At 35.0% G+C, this 22,865-nt stretch overlaps 1 protein-coding gene across 2 annotated transcripts in view; it reads right to left on the bottom strand.

The window, feature by feature from the left end:
• Positions 1–22,865, bottom strand: part of MNAT1 (MNAT1 component of CDK activating kinase) — a 210,983-nt gene that overhangs the window by 104,345 nt on the left and 83,773 nt on the right. The window contains exon 7 of one of the 2 annotated variants that reach the window (XR_003795844.1): positions 197–320. The exons of the other annotated variant lie outside the window; for it this stretch is intronic. The gene's annotated coding sequence lies outside the window, so the exon portion shown is untranslated. The remainder of the gene's footprint in view (positions 1–196; positions 321–22,865) is intronic. 2 annotated transcript variants of the gene reach the window in all.

Below are 22,865 nucleotides of genomic sequence, written 5' to 3'. Positions count from 1 at the left end.
TGAAGCATTCAGCAACATATATTTATATTTATTAAACGTAAATTAGGAAATGCTCATTTGTTTTAAAAATGTTAGTATATAAGTGCTTTTTAAATGACAGTTACCCTAGTCCATTAAAACATACAACTCAATTTCTTTTTTGAAAATATTCACATTCAACTTTACCATAGTACATTTAGATTGATGCAAATTTCACCTGTACTGAGGTATGTGCTTCATTCTTCTTAGAAACTCTCTTAGAAGTTCAGTCTTCTTTTCATAACAAGCAAAAATATTATCTTCCTCAAAAAAATGTACAAAATTGTGGCTTGTCTATGAATCTGTGAAAATTGAATATATTTTGAAATACGAACCAGAAAGACCATTTCAGCTAGAAAGAATTCCTAGCAATGTAGAGGTAAGCTACCTTCCTAGAAAGTTGACTTAATAACCAAATCTTTAAATCACATTTTACTACACTTTAACAGATCATTTTTCATAATTGACAGACATGTTTTATGTTTATGATATGAATTACAAAAGCAATGCAGAAAAAATCATTATCTTGGTAAATTTTTCATCTGAGAACATTATGTGTTCACCGAGGATAAAAATGGTTCCACAAATACAGGAGTACACAGACTATCACATAATTTGTTTTCTTTTTTAAAAATTAAAAAAACTAACTTTATTTTATAACCTTCATAAATAAATACATAAATATACACATAAATAAATAAATGAGAGGTACATTTAGTAAAACAGTGCCCTAGAAGACAAAGAAAGCAATTAGTATGGGAGACTTTAATGAACACAGCTTTAAAGCCCTTCTGGAAATTACTGGCTGAATAAAAGCACTAACATTCTACCAGTTGCTGAGACAGGTGCTACTGACAGTCAGCTGCATTTGCTGAAGCATATTCTAAAGATTACTAATTAATCTCTACACTGAAACCAATGGCTGCCTGCCATTTTGATCACCATTTAAAAAAAAAAAAAGCAAAAGAAATAGTCGCTCTATGACCAAACACAACTCTAGGTAAAACACAACTCTAAGTAAGTTCTGCATCTACTTAATTACTTAGTTACATTATTTTCTGGTGTTCTTTATTCTAAACCCAAGACTTCTACAGGTTGGACTCATGGGTCTTATAGTCTCTCCACTTGCTATTTCTGAGTTATTTCTACTTACCACAAAGAATATGAAAGCATTTGTGAGATACTTGGAGAGAAGAGTCTTTCTTTGTTGTTAATTTTGAACCTTTCGATCCTAAGTTCAGGAGAATCTGACTCATGGAGGCATTCTCCTTTAGACCCAATCTGCCTTTTCATTAGAACTTACCCACACTCCCCTTTTCCAGCTCCCAACACACACACACACACACACACACACACACACACACACCTGAATACTCTGTTCTACCACCATAATATCCTACCTTTATCTTATGAACTCTGTTCAAAGCACTGCTCAGAATTTAGCAAAACATTAAAATAGTTCATGTTTCCAAGTCTGGGCAATTATTATAAAAGTGATTCTGCAGTTCTTTTAAAATATGCTGGGACAAGGTGCCAAAGAAATTGTTTTAAATCCATTTGAAAACATATAAACATATATAGATAAAGTGAAAAACGTATGTGAGGGTTCTTCTTGTGATTTTCCATCCTTTTAATGTTTCAAGTTAACATTGATCCTTGAGTCTTAAGTAACACTATCTGTTGTACATGTTTTTAAAGTTGCTTTCATTCAACTGTACATGCCTGTGACCTCCACAATGACCTCTACAAAAGCAGTTGTGCACTTTACTGTGGTGCAAATCCTCACAGACAAGTTGAACCTGTTCTTTTTGGCACTGAGCCCTTGCGCTGAACACACAGCTGAGATTTATTATAAAAGGGGAACTAAGGGGCATTATTGCACAACATTTATCCTTCACATACAGCCAAGTATAATCTTTTACAACCTTTGAGAGCTCTTAAATAAATAGATCTTCCCTTAATTGCATAAGGAGTTTCTTATTTGTCACCAATCATATGGCATATTGAGATCCATTTTACATTAGGAAAAAGCTAGCACACAAAACATACATACTAAAAGTTGTTAAAGTTAGTCTCTTAATATTTATTCAAAACTAATAATACTTTGAATACTCAGACCTAAGGATAATTACCTAACTTGCTGTTTTTAGCAAGGTCAATGCTGCAAAGTAATAAACACCTGCCTTCAAGGAGCTATACTTTAAGAAAACAGGTTTAAAAAAATCTTCCTACAGCACTCCTATGGGTCTTTTAAAAACATTTCAGATAAAATATTAACCTTTACTTTTACACTGTTTTGTGTTTTCTTTTTAATTTCAAAGTTCAATTTTAATTAGCTTTCCCATAGCATTTTAAAAACAGTTTCTGTTTCTAAAGAATTTTGAACTGAGCTGATAAACATGACTGCAACTAGTATACTTTCTCACTTCAAGAACAGATTGATACCCTGGGGGAAAGAGGAATTTCATGAGTTCTAAGAAGTATCTCTTATAACAGGAATTACCACACCATTTACATTAATTCTTCAGGATTTGCTAATTGATCTATCATCAAGACTTGCCTGTTGAAAACAAAGAAACTACTATAACCTCAAAAGTATTCTATCTTGAAAGTCAGGTTCAAACTAGCTTATCAGCTAACTGCTCAACATAAAGGAAACTAAAATATGTTGATTCAGGTGAATATTTCCTTGCTCTAAATTCTTCTAATTTATTTTATTACTATTAAGTGTACAAACAATTGGGAAAAAATGCCTGTAGACTTATGGGGGCGGGGGAGCAGGGTGTATTGTTTAATGGACACAGAATTTCAATTTTACAAGATGAAAAAAATTATGGAGATTGATTGTAGTGGTGGTAGCACAACAATATGAATATATTTAATACTACTGAAATGTACACTTAAAAACAGTTAACATGGTAAATCTTATGTATGTGTGTCTTACCAATATAAATTTTTTTAATTTAAAAGATAAAATCATAATTTTTTTAAAGATTGATGAATGAATTGATTTTTTTAATGTTGAAAAAAATCTAATGTTACATTTTTAGCAATCGGGTTCATAGTGAACAAAACAGACATGTTCACAGATGATACCAAATACATTCTGTAATGACAAAATAACTGAAGAGTTAAATAAGAAATTTCTTTCATTAAAATTAAACATTTTAAGCAACACATTTATATTGCTCCATACCTAAGAGAAGATGTTTTAAACAATTTGTCTCTCTAATACTCTCTCCCTTTGTCTAGGGAATACAAGTAGAAGTTCATGAGTTTGGACATTTTCTAAATTCATCACTAAAAAGAACACATTTTTTTCTTTATGTAGTCTTTCAGGAAAAAACCTGTATTAAATTTTAAGTGATTTTGCAAGCATTACATCTTTAAATAGATATAATTAGCATGCTAGAAAATCACTAACCAGTTTTATTCATAATATTTATACTACTTGAGGAAACAAAAATTGATGAGAATAACTATAAAACATGAATCAAATATGTTAAAAATGTCTCAAGACTTGATCTTACACTATGTTCTAACGCTATGTCAACACTGGTGGTATTTTTTAAATACCTAAGCCCTCTAATTCATTTTGAAATGCATGCCCTTCAAGATTTCCATAATTTCCAAAACCACTCCTGATGAAGTCATAACTATAATTAAAAATAACATCCAAAGAACCCATAGTTGCAATGTCAAGCAGTTTAACCCAGGTTAACCTCCAAATAACTTAAAGCAGCTGTAAGAACAATACCAGTCTCCATTTATTTTGGTTCTTCACACTATAACAGCTTTCCCATCTATGTCTCTCTTCTTTCCATCAAGAATGCAAGCAAATACTCTATCTGCCTATAACTTCTGACTCTTTTAAATTCCCCATGTTATGTGTCCTCACAGAATAACACAGTGTTTAAAACACAGTCTTTGGAGTCCAAAAAGTCAAATCCCAGCTCTACCTTGAGTATCTTTTTTTAACAAGCCTTAGTTTCACCTATAAAATTATATTAATGAATCAAATAAAATATATTTAAAGGACACAGAAGAGTGTACTGTCTACAAAATGCTACTATATTATCACCTTCATCAGGAGCAGAAAGAAGAGGAATATTCTGCACCACCTCCGCAGACCATCTCTTAGTCACTACCAACAGATAAAATCACCACAGGCAATTATCAACATAGGAACTGGTAACCTTTCAAAAGTCTGCCTGTAAGAGCTCAAAACATCTTCCTGCAGAAACAAAGTTTTGAAAGAGGGCACAATCCTAGGCTAACAATATATAAAACATTAATTATCTTAAATTGAGTGTAGAACCCTGGAAGCAATACAGGAGAGAAAACAAAGAAAAGTTTACTTTCTGTTTCCTGGGTGCAACCCTGGCCTTAGGCAAAAACTTCAAATTTCTGAAATTTTAGCTTCTCCCATTTTGCCTTTTGCATTCCTATCCAGCAGACCTAGTGTCTTTCCCAGGCATTTTATGTCCCCACAACGCTGTAACACTAAGTTCCTAATTGGAAACATTCCACTCAAACCTACTGACTCTTAATGTGCTCCCTGATCTTAAGTTACCAACCTGCACCTCACCACAATCAAAACTTCCTGCTATAACTAAGGTGTTAGAAGGAAAGAAATTGCATTGCATGATTTTACATACTGGACATCTGGTTTTTATTACATTATTATTGTTTTTAAAAAGAACATTTGTAAAACATTTTTTTCGGGAACAAAATACAAAGCAGTAGTTGCCTTTTAAATATATGGGCTAAGAAATATTCACTGATATCTCAGGCAAATTTTTCATCTTCATATTTACCTATATAAAAAACAGATTCTCAAAAAGCATTAACATTTATCAAAATGACAATTAGAGTAACATCAGGAATTCCACAATGAGAACTGGTAAGGGTACAGAAGCCCTGGGTAAAATCTGAGCGACCATAAATAATGAAATTCAAAGAATCTCAGAAGTATGCAAGATATTAAACATCATCTCAAGTCTTACTGGCCACTGGATTTTGAATCTCTTCTTCAAAAAACCAAAACCAAAGCACCAAAATAGTCTATAGAGATATGTCTCAGTACCCAAATAAATTTATAAAAGTATACACCTAACTGAATGAAGAAGAGATGAAACCTGGATGACACAACAAAATTTTATATCTCTATTTATGTGCACAAATCACAATATCTGTCTTACAGAAGTTTAACTACAACTTTTCTTCTCTTCATTTTCTTTATCCCATAAGACTTTCTAGGAAACATTATTATTACTTTTTTTTTTTGGTCGCACCGTGCGGCATTCGAGATCTTAGTTCCCCCCAGGGATCAAACCCACACCCCCTGCAGTGGAAGCACAGCGTCTTAACCACTGCACCACCAGGGAAGTCCTGGAAACATGATTCTTGCTGAAGAGAGATATGCTCTTGCTTGAGAACAATGCACTGACATCAATCACCATGGTAATACACATACAAATTCATAAATATTTAGGAAGCTTCCTTAATTACAGTATTTTAATCAATAAAGCACCAGCTAATTTCTTAACTATGAGTTCATCTAAGGCTTTGACTTACTCTACATTCTTGGTTTCTGTTTCTAATAATTCCAAGTGATAGTCAGACTAATGTTTGTTTTTCCATATATTTACCACACAACATCTGCTCAATAGAAATTCCCATAAATGTGAAACCAATAAAGAATGGAGTTACTTTTACAGCTTTTATTATCTGCAAAATGAAATTATACTTTAAGTCATTCTTTAATGACTTAAGTTATTAATACTTTTTAACGAACTATATCATTATTTCCTATTAGCCTATTTATAACTTAGAACAAATTCTTCTTCCTTTGTGTTTAGACTGCTTAAAATTTTAGGAAATTCTACATCCAGTTCTAACACTTACATTTAGAGTTAGTCACTTAAATCACTCTCTTCCTTTTACTTGTTTTCAGCTTCTTTACTTTTTGAAAAAATTATCTACTATGTTACCTATAAAGGAACTAATAAGTTAAATCTGGAAATAAGTTTGCTTTGTAATTTACGGTATCTAAGAAAAATCATTCAAAGGATCTGCTTTGAGCCTACTTTAATTTCATTTTATTCTCACAAATACCACATTACAAAATATATTCCAATCAATAAGGCTTATATTATTCCAAATGAATAAGGTTATTTACCCATGTCCCATAAGCATTAACTCACAGAGCCAGAATTTGAACCTACCCAGTCTGATATTAAAGCCCTTTTCTATCCCTAACCACAGTGCTATCCTGCCTATAAAAGTCTCTTGCTTGTGCCATTAAACAGAATGTCAGGAGGCTACCATTACCTTTCATTACTTCTCATTCTCAACCCAAATGCTACTATTGGAAAAGCACAAGTTGCTACTATATAGAACACAAGGAAAATAGCTTGATAATCTTTGATAAAACACAGTGGAACTTTGCTAGAACTAGTGACAGCTATGAAAAACTATGCAAAATTATTTACTATTTCAAGGATAAGAGGTCTTGTACCAGGAATGGTTGATTACATTTATGGATCTAATTTCTAAAACTAAAATCATTACTACAGAAATAAAAAGACTTACAGAGCCATATCATTATCAATAATCCTCTTTGTATACACAAGGGCAATGTAGGAGTTCCTACCAATGATAGTATGGTTGGTTCAAGGTCTAACATTATTTCCTGTATCAAATACTTTTTCCTTCTTTCATTTCCATCTTTACCTGTCTCTCTCCTACTTCACATGTTTAACTCAAGAGACACTCTGGTATAATGGAAAAAGAAATGATCTTAAGGATCTGAAGGCTTATACTCTCACTCTGATTTCCATTGTCCTTCTGGGCTTACAGGACATATCAGTAAAAAAGGGCGGGTAGGGAGGATTAATAATATTGATACAGAATATTTACATGTAAGTACATTCAATGGTATAAAATACTCTTCAACTAAAAGATCTTATTAATATGATTACAGATACAGAAATCTAGCACCACAGGCATTTCAAACAACTCAATATACTGATTTTAGATGTATTCTAAAAAGCCCATTTACACTAAATAACATTTATTTTTATAGCAGAATATAATCAACAAGACTACAATATTCAGGAAGTTTTGAATGAATATTTGTCAATTATTTGAATTAGCACTCTTCAATTTAAATGTATGATCCTCCAAATGTATTCCCAAAATACAACTTGAAAAAAGGCACTGTTATTTATCTTATGAAAAAGTAAGCCCTAAATAAATTTCCAGCAAAATAATCCAAAATGGTGTTTACATTACATGAGTGATTTGCTGTTTCTCAAAAACAGCAATGTAGGAAGTCAGTAATTCTCAAACTTGCAAAGTATTTCCATGTGCTTATTAACAAGAAAACCATCTTGTCACTTGACAATGACACAGTCCAGAGCTAAATATTTATGGACATAAACTCCTAAATAAGCTAATATACACCTCAATGCAAATACTAAATATACTATGGTATCTTTCACCTAGTCTTCAAGATTATCACTCAATATCCACCAAAGGGAAAATATATTAAGATCATATGTTTCTTAAGAAAAGTTAATACCTTTTATTACTATAAGCCTTATTTTTATACATGTGTTTTTATCTAACAAATATATAGAAAATAGGTATATATGTGTGCATGTACATAAAATCTGATGAGGCAGGAGAAAAATATGAAAGCACAACATGAAATAAAACAAAAAACTAAAACACTATTACCATTTCTCACTAGCAAAGATGCTTAAGTAGCCCCTCCTCAAACAGGTATTATTGAATTGCATGGCTATGAAAATGTGAGGAAAAAGGCAAACAAATAAAGAAATAAGTTTAGGTTATAAGTATTTTTCAAACACTGTGAAAATCTGTGTTTTCCTTTAAAACGTACCTCTTTATATTAAATCCCAAAAAAGGTGACAAAATCAGGGAAGCTAAAGCCCTATTGGGCTCTAAAACTACAGAAAGACAAAGACAAAGAGAAATCTTGAAAGTAGTAAAAGAAAAATGACTATTCACATATCAGGGAATCCCAATAAGATTAACAACTGACTTCTCATCAGAAACCACAGAAGTCAGAATGTGGTGGGATGACATATTAAAAATGCTGAAAGAAAAATACTATCAACTAAGAATTATTTGTCCAACTAAACTATGCAACAAACCAAAGGCAAAATAAAGACATTCCAAGATAAACAAAGACTGAGTAATCTGTTGCAAGCAGACATGAATCACAAAAAATAATAATAGTACTAGTCTTTCAGGCTAAAAGGAAATAACAGCAGGCAGTAACTCAAATTCTCACAAAGAAATAAAGAACACTAAAAAGGTAATTTCATGGGTAAATACAAAAGATGCAATGAAAATGTTTCTTCCTCTTCTCTTAACTGGTTTTTAAAATAACTGCAAAGAATGGTAAAACTGTATGATTTGGCTTTTAACATATAATAGAATATATATGACATTAATAGCACATAAGAGGAAAAAGAAATGGAGTTAATCTGGATCAAAGATTACTGGTATTGAATTAGTATTAGCATGAACGAGTTTGTAATAAGCTAAGATGCATACTGTAACCTTAAAAAGTAACTCAAAAAATATGCATAGTAAAAAAAATTTTTAATGTCTAACACAAAACAAAGCAAGAAAAAAGAGAGAAAAGAAAGGGACCATGTGACATATAGAATACAAATATCAAAATGGCCAAATCATATCTGTAATTACATTAACTGTAAATGGGTAAACACACCAATCAAAGGGCAAAGACTGTCAGACTGGAAAAACAAAATCCAACTATACACTGTCTATAAAAGACACATGTTAGAATCAAAGACATAGACTGAAAACAAAAGTGTGCAACAAGATAAACTATGAAAACAATAACCATGAGAGAGCCACAAAACAGTCTTAAAGACAAAAATGGTTACATAACTGAAGACAGAACTAGACAATTTGAAAATAGTTACAGATTTCAATACTCCACTCTCAATAACTGACAAACTAGACAAAAAACCAGTGACGATACAGAATATTTAAACAACATTATTAATCAAACAAAATGATGTAACATCTAACACTGTACCCAACAACAGCAAAATACACATTAGTTTCAAATATTTTCCCCAATAGAGAATATATTGGGTCATAAAATAAGAATCAGTAAGTTTAATAGGGTTGACCTCATATAACATATTTCTCTGACCACAAAAGACTTAAATTGGAAATAAACAAGAGAAGAAAATTTGGGAAATCCACAAATATTTGAAAATTAAACAACAGATTTCTAAATAACCTATGGTCAAAGAAGAAATAACAAGGGAAATGAGAAAATATTTTCAACCGTATAAAAATGAAAACAAAAATTATTAGTGCAGATAAAGCAGTGCAGAGAAAAATTTATAGTTTTAAATACCCATTCTAGAAAGAAAGATCTCAAACAAATAATTTAAGTTTCTATCTTAAGAAACTGAGGAAAAAAGAACAAAGTAAACCCAAAATAAGAAGAAAGGATATAATAAATATTAGAATGAAAACCAATAAAACAGAAATTAGAAAACAACAGAAAAAGAAATCCATAAAGCCAAGGATGATTTTGAAAAGATCAACAAAACTGCCACACTGTTAGCTTGACTGACCAAGAGTAAAAAAGAAAAGATACAAACTACCAAAATAGGAAATGAAAGAAGGGACATCTTACCTAACCCTACAGAAATTCAACTTAGATGAAATTGATCAATTCCAAGGAAAATTCAAATTACTAAAGGAAGGGAGGTAGTGAGAGAGGAAGTGAGAGGAAGAGAGAGAGGAAGGAGACACAAAAGAAAATGGCAAAAAAAAAAAAAAATGAAAAGGTCTAAATAGACCTACATCAAGTAAAGAAATTTAAAGGTACTTGGAAATGTTCCCATTTAAGAAAAGCCAAAGCCAGATGGTTTCACTGGTGAAATCTATGTTTCACTGGTGAAATCTATCAAACTTTTAAAGAAGAAATAATACCAACTCTTCACAAACTCTTCCAGAAAACAAAAAAGAAGGAAATATTTTCCAACTCATTCTATGAGGTCAATATTCCCCTGACACTAAAGCCAGACAAAGTCATGCTATGGCACTGATGAAGCATTAAAAACATTATATTAAGGAAGCTAGACTCAGGACTTCCCTGGTGGCGTAGTGGTTGAGAATTCGTCTGCCAGTGCAGGGGACATGGGTTCAAGCCCTGGTCCGGGAAGATCCCACATGCCATGGAGCAACTAAGTCCGTGTGCCACAACTACTGAGCCTGCGCTCTAGAGCCCGCGAGCCACAACTACTGAAGCCCACACGCCTAGAGCCCGCGCTCCGCAACAAGAGAAACCACCCAATGAGAAGCCCGCGAACCGTAACAAAGAGAAGCCCCCGCTCGCCGCAACTAGAGAAGAGCCTGCGCGCAGCAACAAAGACCCAAGGCAGCCAAAAATAAAAATTATTTTTTTTAAAAAAAAAAGGAAGCTAGACTCAAAAGACTACATACTGAAAATTTTCACATATAGGAAATGCACCAAAAAAAAAGAGGCAACTTTACAGGGACAGAAAGCAGAGAAGTGGTTGCTAGGGTCTGAGAGTGGGAGTAGGAACTAACTGAAAACTGTCACAGGAATATTTCTGGGGTGATGAAATACAGTAAGTCCCCTACATATGAACCTTCAAGTTGCAAACTTTCAAAGATGCGAACATGCATTCCACCAACATCAGGCATGAGTGAAACTGTACTCTGCCCTCCACCTCCTTCAGCTCTACCATCTCCCACCTCCTCTCCTTCCTCCAGTCAGTAACTTCTTGCCTGTTCACTTGATGCCAGCCCCTGTATGCCAGATGTTGTACTCTATGACTGTACTTTTCAAGGTAATGTACTATAAGATTAAAAATGTTTTCTTTCTTTTTTGTGTGTATTTGTTTTTTATGAATTATTTGTGTGAAAAGTATTATAAACCTATTACAGTACGGTACTATGTAGCTGATTGTATTGGTTGGGTACCAAGGCTAGCTCTGTTGGACTTACGAACAAATTAGACTTACGAACATGCTCTCGGAACGGAACTCATTCATATGTAGGGAACTTACTGTATTCTAAAACTGTATTATGGTTGCACATACCTGTAATACCATCAAAAATCATTAAATTATACACTTAATACAGGTGAATTTTATTATATGAAATTATACTTCAATAATCCTGTTTAAGAAAAAACTGACTCATTGAATAAATCAACAACCTCTAGCTAGAGTGATCAAGATAAAAGAGAATACTGGGAATTTTTAAAGAAATATTACTCTAACACTTACAGGCATTAAAAGAGTTTTGAGGGAATATCACAAACAACTTTATGTCAACAAATATGATAACCTGGATGAAATGCTCATATTTCTTGAAAAATACAACTTAAAAAAAATGAACATCTAATAGCTTATATCTATTTTTGAAATTTAGTTGACCAACAACCTACACGCAAACAAAATTAGAGTACTAGATGGTTTCACTAGTGAAACTCTATAAACATTTTGGGAAGAAATAACACCAATTTCTTACAAACTCTTTCAAATACAGGGTAGATCCCACTTCCAAATGTGACCAAATACTCTGACAAAACCATTCCAGGCATTACCGGTAAAAATGTTAACAGTATTACCCTGATACCACAGACAAAGACATCTAAAGGCAAAGAAAACTGTGAACCAATATTCCTCATAAATGCAGACATAAAAAATTCTTAATAAAAATATTAGCAAATTGGGCTTCCCTGGTGGCACAGTGGTTGGGGGTCTGCCTGCTGATGCAGGGGGCGTGGGTTCATGCCCCGGTCTGGGAGGATCCCGCGTGCCGCAGAGCGGCTGGGCCCGTGTGCCGTGGCCGCTGGGCCTGCGTGTCCGGAGCCTGTGCTCTGCAGTGGGAGAGGCCACAGCAGTGAGACGCCCACGTACCGCAAAAAAAAAAAAAAAAAATTAGCAAATTAAATACACATATATCATGACCAGGTAGAATCATGTAGGGTTTATCACAGTAATGTAAAGTTAATTTAACATTTGAAAATTTAACATACCACATTAACAAAGTAATGAAGAAAAACCATTATTCAACAGATGCAGTAAAAAAGCATCTAACAAAATTCAACAGCCACTCATGAAGTTTTTAAAATTTCAGTACACTACAAATAAGAGGAACTTTCCTCAGTCTAATTGAAGACATCCATGAAAATTCTATAGCTAATATGATATACAACGTTGAAAGGCTAAATGAATTTCCCTTTAGGTAGGGAAATATGGCAAGAAAAAGAAAAAAAACGAAGAAGTAAAACTGTCTCTACATGCATATGACATGATTATCTAAAAAAAAAAAATGTAAAAGCAACTATGAAAACTACAAAGTAAAATAAGCCAGTGCACAAGATACAAGACCACTATAAAAAGTATATAGTAGGGGCTTCCCTGGTGGCACAGTGGTTGAGAGTCCACCTGCTGATGCAGGGGAAACAGGTTCGTGCCCCGGTCCATGAAGATCCCATATGCCGCGGAGTGGCTGGGCCCGTGAGCCATGACTACTGAGCCTGCGCGTCTGGACCCTGTGATCCACAATGGGAGAGGCCACAACAGTGAGAGGCCCACGTACCGCAAAAAAAAAAAAAAAAAGTATATAGTAGGAGTAAGCAACAGTAAAATGAAATTTAAATAACTATTTCCTTTAAAAAGTATCCAAAGGCTTCCCTGGTGGCGCAGTGGTTGAGAGTCTGCCTGCCAATGCAGGGGACACGGGTTCATGCCCCGGTCTGGGAAGATCCCACATGCCGTGGAGCAGCTGGGCCCGTGAGCCATGGCTGCTGAGCCTGCACGTCCGGAGCCTGTGCTCCGCAACGGGAGAGGCCACATAAAATGCTTAGGGACAAACTTGATAATACATTCAAGACCAACTACTAAAAAGCACAAAACATTGCTGAGGTAAGTTAAAGAGGCCCTGAATAAAAGAAGTATACCATGTTCATGGATTAGAAGACTCAACATTGTTAAGAAAGATCTCAATTCTCCAGAAATTCATCTATAGATCCAACAGAACCCATATTATCTCATGAAACCTTTTTGTAAAAATTAACGAATTCTAAAATTTTGAAGAATATGCAGGAGGCAATCTTGAAAAAGGACAAAACTGGAAGACATACACTACCTGACAAAGAAAGTCTTTTCAACAAATAGAATTAGAACAACTGGATGTCCATGTGCAAAAAAATGGACCTCTACATGTAATTTACATCATACATAAAAATTAATCCAAGGTGGATCAGGAATCTATCTGTAAAAGCAAAAAGTATAAATAGCTTTTAAATAGGAGAATATTTTTGTGACCTTAGGGAATTTAAAGATTATTTATGCATACAGGAAACAGAAGGGGAATAACCTTAAAAGAAAAAAATAAATCCATAAATGAGATTTCATCAAACTTTAAAACGTTGGCTCATCGAAACATACCATTAAGAAAATGAAAAAGTAGGGAATTCCCTGGGGGTCCAGTGGTTTGGACTCAATGCTTTCACTGCCAAGTGTTCAATCCCTGGTCAGGGAACTAAGATCCCACAACCCGCATGGCCAAAAAGATAAAAATAAAAGGAAATGAAAAAGTGAGCTAAAGACTGGGAGAAATTATTTGTAAAACAGATTATCTGACAAAAGACTTGTATGCAACATATTAGTTCTCAAGGAAATACAAACTAAAATCGCAATGAAATACCATTAAACACCCACCAAAATACCTAAACTTTAAAATGCTGACAGTATTAAATGATGACAAAATGTAAAGCAATCAAGTCTCATATTACTGATGGGAGTACAAAAGTGTACAACCACTATAGAAAAAATGATTGGTATTTTCTTCTAAATTAATAAATACCTACACTATAAACAAGCAATTTCACTCATATATTGAACTAAGAATTTAAAACATGTGTTCATATAGATCAATGGAAGAGGATAGAAGCCCGGAAATAAACCCATGAACCTATGGTCAATTACTCTACAACAAAGGAGGCAAGAATATACAATGGAGAAAAGACAGTCTCTTCAATAAATGGTGCTAGGAAAACTAAACAGCTTACATGTAAAAGAATGAAATCAGAACATTCTCTAACACCATACACAAAAATAAACTCAAAATGGATTAAAGACTTAAATGTAAGACCAGATACTATAAAACTCCTAGCGTAAAACATAGGCAGAACACTCTTTGACATAAATCACAGTACCCACCTCCTAGAGTAATGAAAATAAAAACAAAAATAAACAAATGGAACTGAACTAAACTTGAAAGCTTTTGCACAGCAAAGGAAACCAGAAACAAAATGAAAAGGCAACCCACAGAATGGGAGAAAAAATTGCTAATGAAGCAACCAACAAGGAATTAATCTCCAAAATACACAAACAGCTCATGCAGCTGTATGTCAAAAGAACGAACAACCCAATCCAAAAATGGGCAGAAGACCTAAATAGATATTTCTCCAAAAAAGACATACAGATGGCCAAAGAGCACATGAAAAGATGCTCAACAGCACTAATTATTAGAGAAATGCAAATCAAAACTACAATGAGGTATCATCTCACACCACGCAGAATGGCCATCATCAAAAAACAACAAATGCTGGCGGGACTTCCCTGATGGTGCAGTGGTTAAGAATCTGCCTGCCAATGCAAGGGACAAAGGTTTGACCCCTGGTCCGGGAAGATCCCACATGCCGAAAGCAACTACGCCCGCGAGCCACAACTACTGAGCCCATGTGCCACAACTACTGAAGCCCATGCAGCTAGAGCCCATACTCTGCAACAAGAGAAGCCACCGCAATGAGAAGCTCATGCACCGCATCAAAGAGTAGCCCCTGCTCACCACAACTAGAGAAAGCCTGCGCACAGCAATGAAGACCCAACGCAGCCAAAAATAAAAATAAATAAATTTTTAAAAAATAAATAAAATAAAATAAATGCTGGAGAGGGTGTGGAGAAAAAGAAACCCTCCTACGCTGTTGGTGGGAATGTAAATTGGTACAACCATCACAGAGAACAATATGGAGCTTCCTTAAAAAACTAAAACTAGAACTACCACATGATCCAGCAATCCCACTTCTGGGCATATATCCAGAGAAAACTATAATTCTAAAAGATACCTGCACACCAGTGTTCACTGCAGTACTATTTACAATAACCAAGACATGGAAGCACCCTAAATGTCCATCAATAGAGGAATGGAAAAAGATTTGGAACATGTATACAATGGAATATTACTCAGCCATAAAAAAGAATAAAATAATGCCATTTGCAGCAACATTGATGGACCTAGAGATTATCATCCTAAGTTAAGTAAGCCAGACAGAGAAAGACAAATATCATATGATATCACTTATATGTGGAATCTAAAAATACACGATACAAACGAACTTATTTACAAAACAGAAACAGACTCACAGACTTCAAAAACAAACTTATGGTTACCCAAGGGGAAAGGTGGGGGGGCGTGATAAATTAGAAGGTTGGGATTAACATATACACACTACTATATATAAAATAGATAATCAACAAGGGCCTACTGTATAGCACAGGGAACTCTACTCAATGCTCTATAATAACCTATATGGGAAAAGAATCTGAAAAAGAATGCATGTATATATATGTATAACTGAATCACTTTGCTGTACACCTGAAACTAACACAGCATTGTAAATAAACTATACTCCAATATGAAATTAAATTAAATTGAAAAAAAAAAACGTGTTCACAAAATAATTTATACAAGAAAGTTCATAGAGGCTTAATTTATAGTCAAAAACTACAAACAGCTCAGGTAGTTGTCAACAACAGAATCACTAAACTGGTATATTCAAACAAATAGAATACTATATAGCAATAAAAGCTAATTCCTGATATGCAAAACAATAGGAATGAATCTCAAAATATTTTTTAACATCTTTATTGCAGTATAATTGCTTTACAATGGTGTGTTAGTTTCTGCTTTATAACAAAGTGAATCAGTTATACATATACATATGTTCCCATATCTCTTCCCTCTTGCGTCTCCCTCCCTCCCACCCTCCCTATCCCACCCCTCCAGGTGGTCACAAAGCACCGAGCCGATATCCCTGTGCCATGCGGCTGCTTCCCACTAGCTATCTACCTTACATTTGGTAGTGTATATATGTCCATGCCTCTCTCAACCTGTCACAGCTCACCCTTCCCCTTCCCCATTTCCTCAAGTCCATTCTCCAGTAGGTCTGTGTCTTTATTCCTGTCTTACCCCTAGGTTCTTCGTGACATTTTTTTTTCTTAAATTCCATATATATGTGTTAGCATACGGTATTTGTCTTTCTCTTTCTGACTTACTTTACTCTGTATGACAGACTCTAGGTCTATCCACCTCATTACAAATAGCTCAATTTCGTTTCTTTTTATGGCTGAGTAATTGAATCTCAAAATATTACGCTGCTACTTCTGCATATGACCATTTTACTATAACAAGGACTCTGGATGGACCATTCCCACCTTAAGCAACTAAAAAAATGAAAAAAACATAAGAATCAATGGTTTTCAGAAATTAGAAACTGAGTATCAGTCAGTACAGGACTGTGATCCCCAAGGGAAGAAAAGGAAATGAAGCGATACCTATATTTCCCTGGTGTACTACATGAAGGTCATTTCCAGGCCATGATATGTGCAAGGGGAACTCAAACAAAGCCGGGGAGTCAGGGAGACTGAGATCAGACTTCAGGGCTGTCAAGGTGGCTATAATTTACAGGTTAGATTACCAGAAAAGAAAATGCTGCACAGAGAGAAAACTCTAAAGCAGGGGTCACAAACATTTTCTGTAAAGGGCAGAAAAATTTTTTAGGCTTTGCAGGCTATACACAGGCTACTTAACTCTGCCATTAAAACACGAAAGCAGACAAAGACAATACATAAATGAATGAGTATGGCTATGTTCCAATAAAAGTTTAGTTACAGTAGCAGGTGGTAGGTGGGACTTGGTCTGTGAGCTGTAAATTTGCCCACCTCTGCTCTAGAGATCTGCAGAGTGACGTCCTTAACTTTTGCCTGTGTACATCTGGACATGGGAGTGAATTACTCAAACCCAAGGAAATAACCTGGAAAGCAATAGGTCAAAAAATTCCCAAAACTCACACAGGACCAGAATAGTTTATATTCTCAATAAACAAGGTAAAGAGGCCTCTCAATACAACGGACATGACAGATAGAGTCCTCAAAATGGTAACACCTTGAAAGTAGAGCTAAATTAGCCTAACATTAAAGACAGCTCTGCTAGACCCTAAAAATGCTTAAAAGAAATCCATGCAAGGATCTAACAGATTATAGGTAACTTAACTGCAACCCCAAAGTCTGAAAATATTTAATGAAATATCATAAATTACCAGGTATTCAAAAACAAGGCAGAAATATATGACCCACACCAGGAGGGAAAAAATATTGTCAATGGAAGCAGACAGAGAAATGACGGATGATGAAATTGTCAGAAACGGACATTAAAACTCAGTTCTTAAGAACAGAGTATACTAAGGCTTAAAGAGGTTATAAGATTTGCCCAAGGCCATACACCGAATATGTATGTAGTAGAGGAGCCACAATTCAAGCCCCTTATAATAAGAACAACCCTTTTTAAATAATTCTAAAATAATAAAATTCAAATTTATAATTTTCAACATGAGTGGCTATTCATTTTATAAAAATATTTATTCAGGTCACATTAAAGTACTCACCATAGGAGTATCTTAAGTTATAAGATCCTCCATTTCCTTTAAAATATGACTGTATTAAACAAACATCTATTTATTTATGTATAACTCTTCAGAGATATCCATGGTAAAAATTAGAATAGATCACAATTTTATTGAAATAACACAAAATACCTGGAGAATTTAAATGCTAAAAGAAAGTAATCACCGGGTACCTAGTTAATTATAAGACATAATCATTTACCTATGAGTTTCATAAATGCATAATAAGAACTGATAAGACAGTTTTTAATGGTAATTTGGCTTATATTTCAAAACACATTTATAGACAAAAATATTAACGCTACCACTACTTGGGACTTCCCTGGTGGCACAGTGGTTAAGAATCTGCCAGCCAATGTAGGGGACACAGGTTCGAGCCCTGGTCCGGAAAGATCCTACAAGCAGTGGAGCACCCAAGACCTTGCGCCACATCTACTGAGCCTGCACTCTATAACCCGCAAGCCACAACTACTGAGCCCAAGTGCCACAACTACTGAAGCCCATGTACCTAGAGCCCAAGCTCCACAGTAACAGAGGCCACCGCAATGAGAAGTCTGCGCATCGCAACAAAGAGTAGCCCCCGCTCACCGCAACTATACACAGTCCAGGCGCAGCAATGAAGACACTCGCAGCAAAAAAAGTTAACTTTTAAAAAATACTTAAAAAAAAAAAACCTCTACTACTACTTGCATTTTCACATTACTTTTTTTTAACATCGTTATTGCGGTATAATTGCTTTACAATGTTGTGTAGTTTCTGCTGTATAAAAAAGTAAATCAGCTATATGTATACATAAACCCGCACGTTTCCTCCCTCTTGCATCTCCCTCCCACCCTCCGTATCCCACCCCTCTGGGTGGTCACAAAGAACCAAGCTGATCTCCCTGTGCTATGCAGCTGCTTCCCACTAGCTATCTATTTTACATTTGGTAGTATACATATGTCCATGCCACTCTCTCACTTCGTCCCAGCTTACCCTTCCCACTCCCCGTGTCCTCAACTCCATTATCTCTGATTGAGTCGTTATTCCTGTCCTGCCCCTAGGTTCTTCAGAGCCACTTTTTTTTTTTAGATTCCATACATATGTGTTAGCAAACGATATTTGTTTGTATCTTTCTGACTTACTTCACTCTGTATGACAGTCTCTAGATCCATCCACCTCACTACAAATTACTGAATTTCGTTTCTTTTTATAGCTGAGTAATATTCTATTGTATATATGCGCCACATCCTCTTTACCCATTCATCTGTAGATGGGCACTTAGGTTACTTCCATGTCCTGGCTACTGTAAATAGAGCTGCAATGAACACTGTGGTACATGACTGTTTTTGAACTATGGTTTTCTCAGGGTATATGCCCAGTAGTGGGATTGCTGGGTCATATGGTAGTTCTATTTTTAGTTTTTTAATGAACCTCCATACTGTCTCTGGCTGTATCAATTTACATTCCCACCAACAGTGCAAAAGGGTTCCCTTTTATCCACACCCTCTCCAGCATTTATTGTTTGTAGAATTTTTGATGATGGCCATTCTGACTGGTATGAGGTGATACCTCATTGTAGTTTTAATTTGCATTTCTCTAATGATTAGTAACATTGAGCATCCTTTCATGTGTTTGTTGGCAATCTGTATATCTTCTCTGGAGAAATGTCTATTTAGGTGTTCTGCCCATTTTTGGATTGGGTTCTTTATTTGATATTGAGCTGCATGAGCTGCTTGTATATTTTGGAGATTAATCCTTTGTCAATTGCTTAGTTTGCAGATATTTTCTCCCATTCTGAGGATTGTATTTTCGTCTTGTTTATGGTTTCCTTTGCTGTGCAAAAGCTTTTAAGTTTAATTAGGTCCCATTTGTTTCTTCTTTTAATTTCCATTTCTCTAGGAGGTGGGTCAAAAAGGATCGGCCTGTGATTTATGTCACAGAGTGTACTACCTATGTTTTCCTCTAAGAGTTTTAAGGTGCCTGGCCTTACATTTAGGTCCTTAATCTATTTTGAATTTATTTTTTGTGTATGGTGTTAGGGAGTGTTCTAATTTCATTCTTTTACATGTAGCTGCCCAGTTTTCCCAGCACCACTTATTGAAGAGACTATCTTTTCTCCATTGTATATTCTTGCCTGCTTTATCAAAGATAAGGTGACCATATGTGCATGGAATTATCTCTGGGCTTTCTATCCTGTTCCACTGATCTATATTTCTGTTTTTGTGCCAGTACCATACTGTCTTGATTACTGTAGCTTTGTAGTAGAGTCTGAAGTCTGGCAGCCTGATTCCACCAGCTCCATTTTCCTTTCTCAGGATTCTTTTGGCTATTCGGGATCTTTTGTGTTTCCATACAAATTGTGAAATTTTTTGACCTAGTTCTGTGAAGAATCCCATTGGTAGTTTGATAGGGATTGCATTGAATCTGTAGATTTCTTTGGATAGTATAATCATTTCCACAATATTGATTCTTCCAATCCAAGACATGGTATATCTCGCCATCTGTTTGTATCATCTTTAATTTCTTTCATCAGTGTCTTATAGTTTTCTGCATACAGGTCTTTAGTCTCCTTAGGTATGTTTATTCTTGGTCTTTTATTCTTTTTGGTGCAATAGTAAATGGGACTACTTCCTTAATGTCTCTTTCAGATTTTTCATCATTAGTGTATAGAAATGCAAGAGATTTCTGTGCATTAATTTTGTATCCTGTTACTTTATCAAATTCATTGATTAGCTCTAGTAGTTTTCTGGTAGCATCTTTAGGATTCTCTATGTATAGTATCATGTCATCTGCAAACAGTGACAGCTTTACTTCTTCTTTTCCAACTTGGATTCCTTTTATTTCTTTTCCTTCTCTGATTGCCATGGCTAGGACTTCCAAAACTATGTTGAATAACAGTGGTGAGAGTGGGCAACCTTGTCTTGTTCCTGATGTTAGAGGAAATGGTTTCAGTTTTTCACCATTGAGAACGATGTTGGCTGTGGGTTTGTCATATATGGCCTTTATAATGTTGAGGTAAGTTCCCTCTATGCCTACTTTCTGGAGAGTTTTTATCATAAATGGGTGTTGAATTTTGTTGAAAGCTTTTTCTGCATCTATTGAGAGGATCATATGGTTTTTATCCTTCAATTTGTTAATATGGTGTATCACATTGATTGATTTGCGTATACTGAAGAATCCTTGCATTCCTGGGATAAACCCCACTTGATCATGGTGTATGATCCCTTTAATGTGCTTTTGGATTCTGTTTGCTAGTATTTTTTTGAGGATTTTTGCATCCATGTTCATCAGTGATACTGGCCTGCAGTTTTCTTTTCTTGTGACATCTTTGTCTGGTTTTAGTATCAGGGTGATGGTGGCCTTGTAGAATGAGTTTGGATCCTCCCTCTGCTATATTTTGGAAAAGTCTGAGAAGGATAGGTGTTAGCTCTTCTCTAAATGTTCAACAGAATTCACCTGAAGCCATCTGGTCTTGGGCTTTTGTTTGTTGTAAGATCTTTAATCACAGTTTCAATTTCAGTGCTTATGATTGGTGTGGTTATATTTTCTATTTCTTCCTGGTTCAGTCTCAGAACGTTGTGCTTTTCTAAGAATATGTGCATTTCTTCCACGATGTCCACTTTATTGGCATATAGTTGCTTGTAGTAATCTCTCACGATCCTTTGTATTTCTTGACTGTCAGTTGTTACTTCTCCTTTTTCATTTCTAATTCTATTGATTTGAGTCTTCTCCCTTTTTTTCTTGATGAGTCTGGCTAATGGTTTATCAATTTTGTTTATCTTCTCAAAGAACCACCTTTTATTTTATTGATTGATCTTTGCTATTGTTTCCTTCATTTCTTTTTCATTTATTTCTGATCTGATCTTTATGATTTCTTTCCTTCTGCTAACTTTCGGGGATTTTTGTTCTTCTTTCTCTAACTGCTTTAGGTGTAACGTTAGGTTGTTTATTTGAGCTGTTTCTTGTTTCTTGAGGTAGTATTTTATTGCTATAACCTTCCCTCTTAGAACTGCTTTTGCAGCATCCCATAGGTTTTGGGTCATCGTGTTTTCATTGCCATTTGTTTATAGGTATTTTTTGATTTCCTCTTTGATTTCTTCAGTGATCACAGTAGTGTACTGTTTAGTCTCCACGTGTTTGTATTTTTTACAGATTTTTTCCTGTCACTGATATCTAGTCTCATAGCGTTGTGGTCAGAAAAGATACTTGATATGATTTCAATTTTCTTAAATTTACCAAGGCTTCATTTGTGACCCAAGATATCATCTATCCTGGAGAATGTTCCATAAGCACTTGAGAAGAAAATGTAATCTGGTGTTTTTGGATGGAATGTCCTATAAATATAAATTAAGTCCATCTTGTCTAATGTATCATTTAAAGCTTGTGTTTCCTTATTTATTTTCATTTGGATGATCCGTCCATTGGTGAAAGTGGGGTGTTAAAGTCCCCTACTATGAATGTGTTACTGTCGATTTCCCCTTTTATGGCAGTTAGCATTTACCTTATCTATTGAGGTGGTCCTATGTTGGGTGCATAAATATTTACAATTGTTATATCTTCTTCTTGGATTGATCCCTTGATCATTATGTAGTGTCCTTCTTTGTCTCTTCTAATAGTCTTTATTTTAAAGTCTATTTTGTCTGATATGAGAATTGCCACTCCAGCTTTCTTTTGGAAACCACTGGCATGGAATATCTTTTTCCATTCCCTCACTTTCAGTCTGTATGTGTCCCTCGGTCTGAAGTGGGTCTCTTGTAGACAGCCTTATACGGGTCTTGTTTTTATATCCATTCGGCCAGTCTATGTCTTTTGGTTAGAATATTTAATCCATTTACATTTAAGGTAGTGATTGATATGTATGTTCCTTTTACCATTTTCTTAATTGTTTTGGGGTTGTTATTGTAGGTCTTTTCCTTCTGTTGTGTTTCTTGCCTAGGGAAGTTCCTTTAGCATTGTTGTAAAGCTGGTTTGGTGGTGCTGAACTTCCTTAGCTTTTGCTTGTCGGTAAAGGTTTTAATTTCTCTGTTGAATCTGAATGACATCCTTGCTGGGTAGA

The sequence above is a fragment of the Monodon monoceros genome, unplaced genomic scaffold (genome assembly GCF_005190385.1).
Source record: "Monodon monoceros isolate NGI ecotype Baffin Bay Population unplaced genomic scaffold, NGI_Narwhal_1 Super_Scaffold_21, whole genome shotgun sequence".
In the NCBI taxonomy this organism is placed as follows: domain Eukaryota; kingdom Metazoa; phylum Chordata; class Mammalia; order Artiodactyla; family Monodontidae; genus Monodon; species Monodon monoceros.
Note: the sequence above shows the minus strand (reverse complement) of the source record. Positions and strands in the feature narration are given on the sequence as shown.